At 39.9% G+C, this 8,718-nt stretch overlaps 2 non-coding genes across 2 annotated transcripts; one reads left to right on the forward strand and one right to left on the reverse strand.

Moving 5' to 3' along the window:
* The first annotated feature begins 4,789 nt into the window (after nucleotides 1-4,789).
* LOC141681598 (small nucleolar RNA R71) lies at nucleotides 4,790-4,896 on the forward strand. The gene has a single exon (XR_012559025.1). It is a non-coding gene; the product is annotated as a small nucleolar RNA R71 (small nucleolar RNA).
* A 3,120-nt stretch (nucleotides 4,897-8,016) lies between these two features.
* On the reverse strand, nucleotides 8,017-8,122 carry LOC141682337 (small nucleolar RNA R71). Its single transcript, XR_012559738.1, has one exon. It is a non-coding gene; the product is annotated as a small nucleolar RNA R71 (small nucleolar RNA).
* Nucleotides 8,123-8,718: the final 596 nt, after the last annotated feature.

Consider the following 8,718-nt stretch of genomic DNA (forward strand, 5'->3'; position numbering starts at 1 on the left):
CATATCTTGGGTTGCCTCCCAAGAAGCGCTTCTTTTACGTCATTAGCTTGACATAGAGTAATGCGATCAAGTGGACAATAAAACGGCACTAACCACTTCACGGTTTGCCATATCCCCATAATAGTGCTTCAATCTCTGACCATTTACTTTGAATGCTAGGCCTGGATCATTCTCAAAAATCTCCACCACTCCATGTGGAAATACAGTTTTGACGATAAATGGTCCAGACCACCTTGATTTCAACTTTCCGGGAAAAGTCGGAGATGAGAGTTAAATAGAAGAACTTGTTGCAACCTGCATGAATGACTTAGGGGATAGCTTCCTTTCATGCCACCTTTTTACCTTTTCCTTGTACATTTTGTTGTTTTCGTACGCTTGAAGTCAAAATTCATCAAGTTCATTTACCTGAAGCATTCGCTGCTTTCCAGCTGCATCTAGATCAAGGTTTAACTTATTCAATGCCCAAAAAGCCTTATGCTCAAGCTCCGCAGGTAAATGACATCACTTACCATAGACAAGTTGAAACGGGGACATCCAAAGTGGAGTCTTGTATGCTGTTCTATAAGCCCAAACAGCTTCATCGAGCTTCAAAGACCAATATTTCTTTGACGGATAAATGACTTTCTCTAGAATACGCTTGATCTCTCTATTAGATACTTCAGCTTGACCATTAGTTTGCGGATGATAGGCAGTAGCAATACGATGATTCACATTATAGCATTGCATCATAGAAGTGAACTTAGGATTGCATAAATGCGACCCTTCGTCACTTATGATAACTCGTGGCGTTCCAAACCTTGTGAAAATCTGCTTATGAAGAAAACTCAACACTACCTTTGCATCATTAGTCGGTAGAGCTTTGACTTCTACTTATTTCGAGATATAATCGATTGCCAGCAAGATGTACTGATTATTGCAGGATGAGATAAATGGTCCCATAAAATCGATTCCCCAAACATCGAAGACCTCAACTTCAAGTAGCACATTTAAAGGCATCTCATCCTTTCTGGAAAGATTCCCAACTCTTTGGCAACGATCACACCTTAAAATGAACTGATGTGCATCCTTAAACAACGTAGGTAAGAAAAAACCTGCTTGAAGAATACGACCTGCTATCTTTTCACCACCATAATGTCCACGATAAAATGTGGAATGATAGTCTCGTAATATCCCCTCCGTCTCACAGAATGGGATGCATCTCCTGATGATCTGGTCAGCTCCTTGTCTAAAAAAATATTGTTCATCCCACATATACCACTTCACCTCATGCAGAAACTTCTTCTTTTGAGCCGCATTCATATTAGGAGGAATTATATTGCTAACAAGATAGTTCACAGTGTCTGCGAACCATGGCTCTTCCTCTTGAATTGCGAACAACTGCTCATCCGGAAAAGATTCGTTGATCAATGTCTTATCATGTAAAGTAGAATTGGGATTCTCCAATCTAGAGAGATGGTCAACCACTTGATTTTCAGTACCTTTTCGATCCTTGATCTCTAACTCGAATTCCTGTAGTAAGAGAACCCAATAAATAAGTCTAGGCTTCGAATCCTTCTTTGAGACCACATAGCGAATGTCAGCGTGATCAGTGAACACTGTCACCTTTGTCCCCAGTAGATAAGATCGTAATTTTTCAAAACCAAAAACTATAGCCAAGAGCTCCTTCTCAGTAGTAGTTTAGTTCATTTGGGCTCCATTTAGCGTTTTACTAGCATAGTAGACCACATGAAAGATATTTGTCTTTCGCTGCCTATGAACTGCTCCCACTGCATAATCACTTGCATCACACATCATCTCAAAAGGTTCTCTCCAGTCAGGTGCCGTAATAACTGGTGTGGTGATTAAACTCTTCTTGAGAGTCTCGAATGCTACCAAACATTCATCATCAAATTTGAAAGGCACATCTTTCTCGAGCAAATTGCACAACGACTTAGATATTTTAGAGAAGTCCTTGATGAAATGCCGATAAAAACCCGCATGACCAAGAAAGCTACGGATTCCTTTCATAGAAATAGGTGGTGGAAGATTTTTAATGACGCCCAACTTGACTTTATCCACCTCAAACCTTTATTAGAGACCTTATGCCCAAGAATGATGCCTTGTTGCACCATGAAGTGACATTTTTCCCAATTGAGCACCGGATTGGTCTCAACACACCTTTTGAGCACCAAACGGAGATTATTCAAGCATTCATCATACGAATGTCCAAAGACAGAGAAGTCGTCCATGAATACTTCGACATTATTTCCAATCATATCAGAGAATATGGCCATCATGCATCTCTGAAAAGTGGCAGGTACACCACATAAGCCAAAAAAAACTCTGTGAAAAGAAAACGTGCCAAATGGACAAGTGAAGGTGGTCTTCTCTTGATCTTCTGGTGCAATTCAAATCTGATTGTAGCCCGAATAGCCATCCAGAAGACAATAATACTCATGATCAGCCAACATGTCAAGCATCTGATCAATGAATGGAAGAGGGAAGTGATCCTTCCTCGTGGCTTTATTCAACTTCCTGTAATCCATGCATACCCTCCATTCTATGACTGTTTGAGTAGGGATGAGCTCGTTCATCTCATTTGCTACCACAGTATTACCTTCTTTCTTAGGTACACATTGCACGGAGCTCACCCAAGAACTGTCAGAAATAGGATATATGATTCCTACATCCAGCCATTTTAGAATTTCTTTCTTCACCACTTCTTTCATTATAGGATTAAGCCTTCGATGTTACTCAACAGTCGGCTTGCTACCTTCCTTTAGCAGAATTTTATGCATGCAGTACGAAGGGCTAATCCCTTTTATATCTGTTATAGTCCACCCGATAGCTGATTTGAATTCTCTCAGAATCCTCAAAAGCTTGTCCTCATCACTACCTGAAAGGTCAGATGTAATAATAATAGGCAAAGTAGATGCTTCAACTAAAAAAAGTATACCTCAAGTGTTCAGGCAATGGTTTAAGCTCCAAAGTAGGTGCTTCCTCAATAGGTGATTTAAGCTTTCCCTCAGCATTCTTGAGATCAGTATTACCAAGAGATTCAAATGGCATATCTAACTTCCGTTTCCAAGGAGAAGCATTCAAATATTGTAACTGCTCATTGTATTCATCATCTCCACTGTCAAAATCCCCCAATAAGGCTTTTTCTAAGGCGTCAGAGCTTAGCACATGATCAAGTTCTGAAATAACTGCAGAATCGACCAAATCCACCTTGAAGCATCCTCATCTTTCATAGGGAATTTCATCACATTGAACACATTGAATGTCACATCTTGATCTTGCACCCGTATAGTGAGTTCACCTTTTTGCACATCTATCAAGGTACAACCTATAGCCAAGAACGGTCTTCCCAATACTATGGGAATCTTCTTAACTTCCTCGAAATCCAGAATGACAAAATCTGCAGGAAAGATGAGCTTGTCCACCTTTACTAGCACGTCCTCCACAATGCCGTGTGGATATGTAATCGAACGATCAGCCAATTGTAGAGACATGTAGGTGGGCTTCGGATCAGGCAAATTCAGCTTTTTGAAGATAGACAACGGCATCAGATTGATCCTTGCTCCCAAATCGCAAAGGCACTTGTCAAATGACAACTTGCCAATGGTGCAAAGAATGGTGAAGCTACCTGGATCCTTAAGCTTTGGAGGTAACTTTTGTTAATGGCACTGTACTCTTCCTTCAGAGCAATGGTATCAAGATCATCCAGTTTCACCTTCCTCGAAAGAATACCTTTCATGAATTTCGTATAACTAGGCATTTGCTGAAGAGCCTCAGCGAAAGGTATGTTAATGTGAAGTTTCTTGAACACCTCCAGAATCTTACCAAATTGCTTGTCCAGCTTTTGTTTTTGCAATTGCTTAGGAAAAGATGGTCGAGGATAGAGCTGTTTCTCCCCTGTATTACCCTCAGGCAGAGTGTGAACAGTAGTCTTCCTTGGTTCCCCCTTTTTCTCCTTTTGCTTTTCTTCTACAGCTACAACTTCAACTTCTACATCTTTTGCTTTTTCAGCATCAACAACTTTTCTAGACCTTAAAGTGACAGCTTTGATTTGCTGACTTGCTTTTAAGCTTCCTTCCTACCTGGCACTTCAGTATCGCTGGGAAGTGTGCCAGGTTGATGATTGAGCAAGGCATTGGCTATTTGTGTAATTTGATTTTCCAAGGTCTTGATAGAAACAACCTGACTTTTGCATAACAGCTTTAACTCCTTGAAATCAGCACTAGAAGGTGGAGCAGCATCTCCTTGTTGAGAATATGTTTGCCTTTGAGAAAATTGCTGAGGTTGCTAGAATCTAAATGGATTAAACTGTTTATTTGTAGCTTGCTGAACAACATTCTGATTATTGCTCCAGCTGAAATTGGGATGATTTCTGTTATTAAGATGATAAGTAGCGGGTACAGGCTGCTGCGGTCTCTGAAAATTGTTCACATACTGAATAGATTTATTAACAAGAGAACACTAATCCGTAGCATGAGAGCCTGCACAAAGCTCACAGACACTAGCTATTTGATTTACACCATAGTTGGTTAAATAATCGACCTTCATAGACAGCGCCTGGAGTTGCGCTGCAATAACTGTAGCTGCATCGACTTCCAGAATACCTGCTACTTTCCCAGGCATCATCCTATGAGTTGGGTTTTGATACTTGTTTGCAGCCATAGTTTCAATGAGATTATAGGCCTCAGTATAGCTTTTGGCCCACAAGGCGCCTCCAGAAGCTGCATTGAGCATGGGTCGAGATTGGACCCCCAAACCATTGTAGAAACCAGTGATCACCATCCAGTCAGGCATACCATGATGTGGACACTTTCTCAACATCTCCTTGTAGCGCTCCCAAGCTTCGCACATAAATTCTCCTGGTTGCTGCGCAAACTGAGTAAGAGCACTCCTCAAAGCTGCAGTTTTGGCCATTGGATAGAACTTCACCAGAAACTTTTACCCAAGATCTTCCCAAGTAGTGATAGACGCAGCTGGTAAAGAATGTAACCCGTCCTTAGCTTTGTCCCTTTGAGAATGGGAAAAGCCTCAGCTTGATAGCCTCATTAGTTACACCATTATATTTGAAAGTACTACAGATCTCGACAAAATTCCTGATATGCATGTTGGGATCTTCAGTCGCAACCCCTCCAAAAAAACAGAATTCTGCACCATCTGAATAGTGCCCGGCTTGATTTCAAAATTATTGGCCTCAATAGTCGGATGAATGATGCTTGACTGAATTTCATCAATTTTAGGCCGAGAAAAGTCCATAAGAGCTGGATCAGCTTGAGCTAGACGATCACCCATTGTTTCAGGTTCTTTCTTTTCACTCTCTTTATCCAAATCTTCAAAAACTATCTTCTCTGGAGAGTCAAGAGCTTTATCTGTTTCCTCAGCTTTATCCAGATTTCTCTTGCGAGTGCGAGAACGTGTTTGCATAAACGCTCGCTAGAGTACCTGAAACAAAACTGAAAGCAGTAAGTAACAAGTCTTAATTAATGAATCCTAATGACCACTGATGGCAAGTACATAAACTAAACAAATTAACACCGAGTCCCCGGTAGCGGCGCTAAAAACTTGTTAGGGCACAAAGCATGCGCTAAATAAATCATGCAAGTATACACGTTCACAAGTAATATAGAATGATTTCTAGTTCATTCCCACAGAGACTCTGATTAATTATATTTAATTAACACTTACTCACCAATGTATGATTATTCTTCAATGCCAAGACAATAACAACTAAGATTGGTTAACTAATATTAACTACGAGAATTAAACACTTGAATTAACAATATTAAACACATATGAGGTCCTAACTTCATTACTACTTCATTCAATAGTTATTGTCATTAACCTTAGCATGTAATGGTGATGATATTAATCGAACAACATGAAACTGATAAACGCCAACTTTCGTTGTACGAATACCATTCTACCAAGCATCCACAATTAAGATAGAAGTTGAATAGGCATCAATTATGTTGAGACCCTATATGTCTACATAATTTGATAACATAAAGATTTAAGCGCAAGTTATTCATGATGATTATACAGGGAAAGTAAAACGGTTAGAGTTACCCACTAATCATGCATACAATACATGAACCTATGCTAGCATGACAAGTTCTAAATCTCAAGATTCACTGTCGCTTCACAAGAGATTAACATGCTATCTTACATGTTTGCGACGCATATAACACGAATCAACACAACCTATACTAGTTATCATACAATCACCACATACCAAGGTATTAAACAATTAACTAAAGAAATCCATAGTAAATCCGCTAGAATCCCATGATCACGATTAGCCCATAATATAACTCATCGTCACCATGGGTTCATATGAAAACATGATAATAACACAATAATATAAGGCTAATAAAAATACTTAATAAATAATGAAGTACGTCACAAGAGTATTAAGGTTCAAAGCATGAAGAAAAATAGTATCCACAATTACAACGAATTAAAAGAATCACAAGATAAACGTATGCTTCCTCTTCTTCGTTGTTGCGTGCTAAAATGGTCTTCTCAATCTTCTTGCCCTTGCTCTTGATTTCTTGATGAAGAAATCGTCTTCCTATAAGGTTCATATTATATCCCAAGAGAACCAGCAAGAACAGAAGCCCAATCGTACTCGAATTATAAAATCCAGATTCCAAAAATCCGCCCAGAGGCGGTCGCCTGCATCCTCCACGCAGCCGCCTGCTCCTAGCGTGCGGCCCCCTGTAATCTTTCTGGAAAATTCCTTATTTTGATTCTGTTTTTGCTGATTTCTTCGCTTATCACCCCTAGACTGATTCTAAGCACTTCTTTAAGATTTATTTGATGAAAACCGCCTATCTAAGCAAGTTATACCCTAAAATGCAAAAACACTAGAAAATGCGTCTAATACGCAAAATACTTAAGTCCAAGACACCAATTCAAGCCGTTATGACGTTAAAAACAACGCTTCTTGGGAGGCAACCCAATGTGTTGGTAATGTAATTTATCGTATTATTATTATTATTATTATTATTATCGTACAATATTTTTGTATATTTTTCAGATTCTAGTATCTTTTTATATTACTCCCACAAGGTGCCGTGATGAATTTTGCATTAGTTGTTTCAGGAATAATAAAAATTCTAGGTCAATATCACCCGCCATTTCACAAATTTTAGTTGCCAGTGGTGCAAACTCCACAGTGTAAATCTCCCTGAAAACACTTAAAATGTCCATCTTTTGAGTGGCATTTATGACACTTTATTATGCTCTAATAAGCTTTGAATTGATGCATTTGTACTCAATAAGAAAAGATTCTATACTACTTGCGAACTCATATACTCGCGTGTATTATTAGCGCGTGTTTAGCGACTAACAAGTTTTTGGCACCGCTACTGGGGACTGCATTGTTAATTTATAGTTTATGTGCTTTCTATCAGTGGTTGTTAAAGTTCTTTGACTCGGACATTGTTACTTATCTATTTCCTTGTCTTATTTCAGGTACTCTAGTGAGGGTGTATGCATATGCATTCGCGTACTCATAAGAGAACACTAGATAAAGCTGAGGAAGAAGTTGTGGTAGTTCGTAAGGAAGTTTTCGAGGAAGAAAAGAAGGTAGAAGAAGAAGACAAAGTTGAAGAACCAGCTTTAGTAGAGATGGGTGATCAAGCGGAAAATTATAAGGCTTTGATGGACTATTCTCAGCCTAAGATTAATGACATTCAGTCAAGCATCATCAGACTAGCCATCAGGGCTAACACTTTTGAGATCAAGTCAAGTACGATTCAGATGATACTGAACTCAGTTCAGTTTGGGGGTTCTCCTACTGAAGACCCCAACATGCACATCAGGGATTTCATCGAGATCTGCGACACTTTTAAGTTCAGTGATGTGACTGAAGATGCTATCAAGCTACGCCTCTTCCCATTTTCTCTGAGGGACAAAGCTAAGTGCTGGTTATACTCTCTACCAGCAGGGTCTATCACCACTTGGGAGGATCTTGCACAAAAGTTTCTCACTAAATTCTCCCACATGGCGAAGACTGCTACAATCAGGAATGCTCTTACCAGTTTGCTCAGCAAACAGGAGAATCTCTGTGTGAGGCTTGGGGTCGATATAAGGAGATACTAAGGAAGTGCCCACACCATGTCATGCCTGACTGGATGATTATCAAATGTTTCTATAATGGATTGGGTGCTACTTCTAGACCCATGCTGGATGCAGCATCAGGAGGAGCCTTGTGGGCGAAGAGCTACGCTGAAGCTTATAAACTTATTGAACCGATGGCTGCTAATGAGTACCGGAATCCTTCCCAGAGGTTGACTCAGGGAAAAGTCACATGAATTCTGGAGTTGGACGTAGCAACTGCTATCGCTTCCCAACTTAAGGCTTTGACGATGAAGGTGGACACTTTGGCTAATTATGGAGTTAATCAAATTACTAGTGTCTGTGAGCTTTGTGCTGGTGCCCATGAGACTGATCAGTGTGTAATTTCTAGTGAATCAGCTCAATTTGTGAGCAACTTCCAGCGATCGCAACAACCAGTGCCAGCCACCTATCATCCCAACAACCGCAATCATCCAAATTTCAGCTGGAGCAACACTCGGAATGTTGTTCAATAGCCTTATCAGCAGTATCCAACTAAGCAATACAATGCGCCTAGTTTTCAGCAACTGCAGTATGCACCAAGACAACAACTCCAGCTGTAACAAGCTATTGAAAAATCTGAATTAGAGGAGTTGAAGATTA

This window comes from Apium graveolens, chromosome 8 (genome assembly GCF_009905375.1).
Source record: "Apium graveolens cultivar Ventura chromosome 8, ASM990537v1, whole genome shotgun sequence".
Classification (NCBI taxonomy): Eukaryota; Viridiplantae; Streptophyta; class Magnoliopsida; order Apiales; family Apiaceae; genus Apium; species Apium graveolens.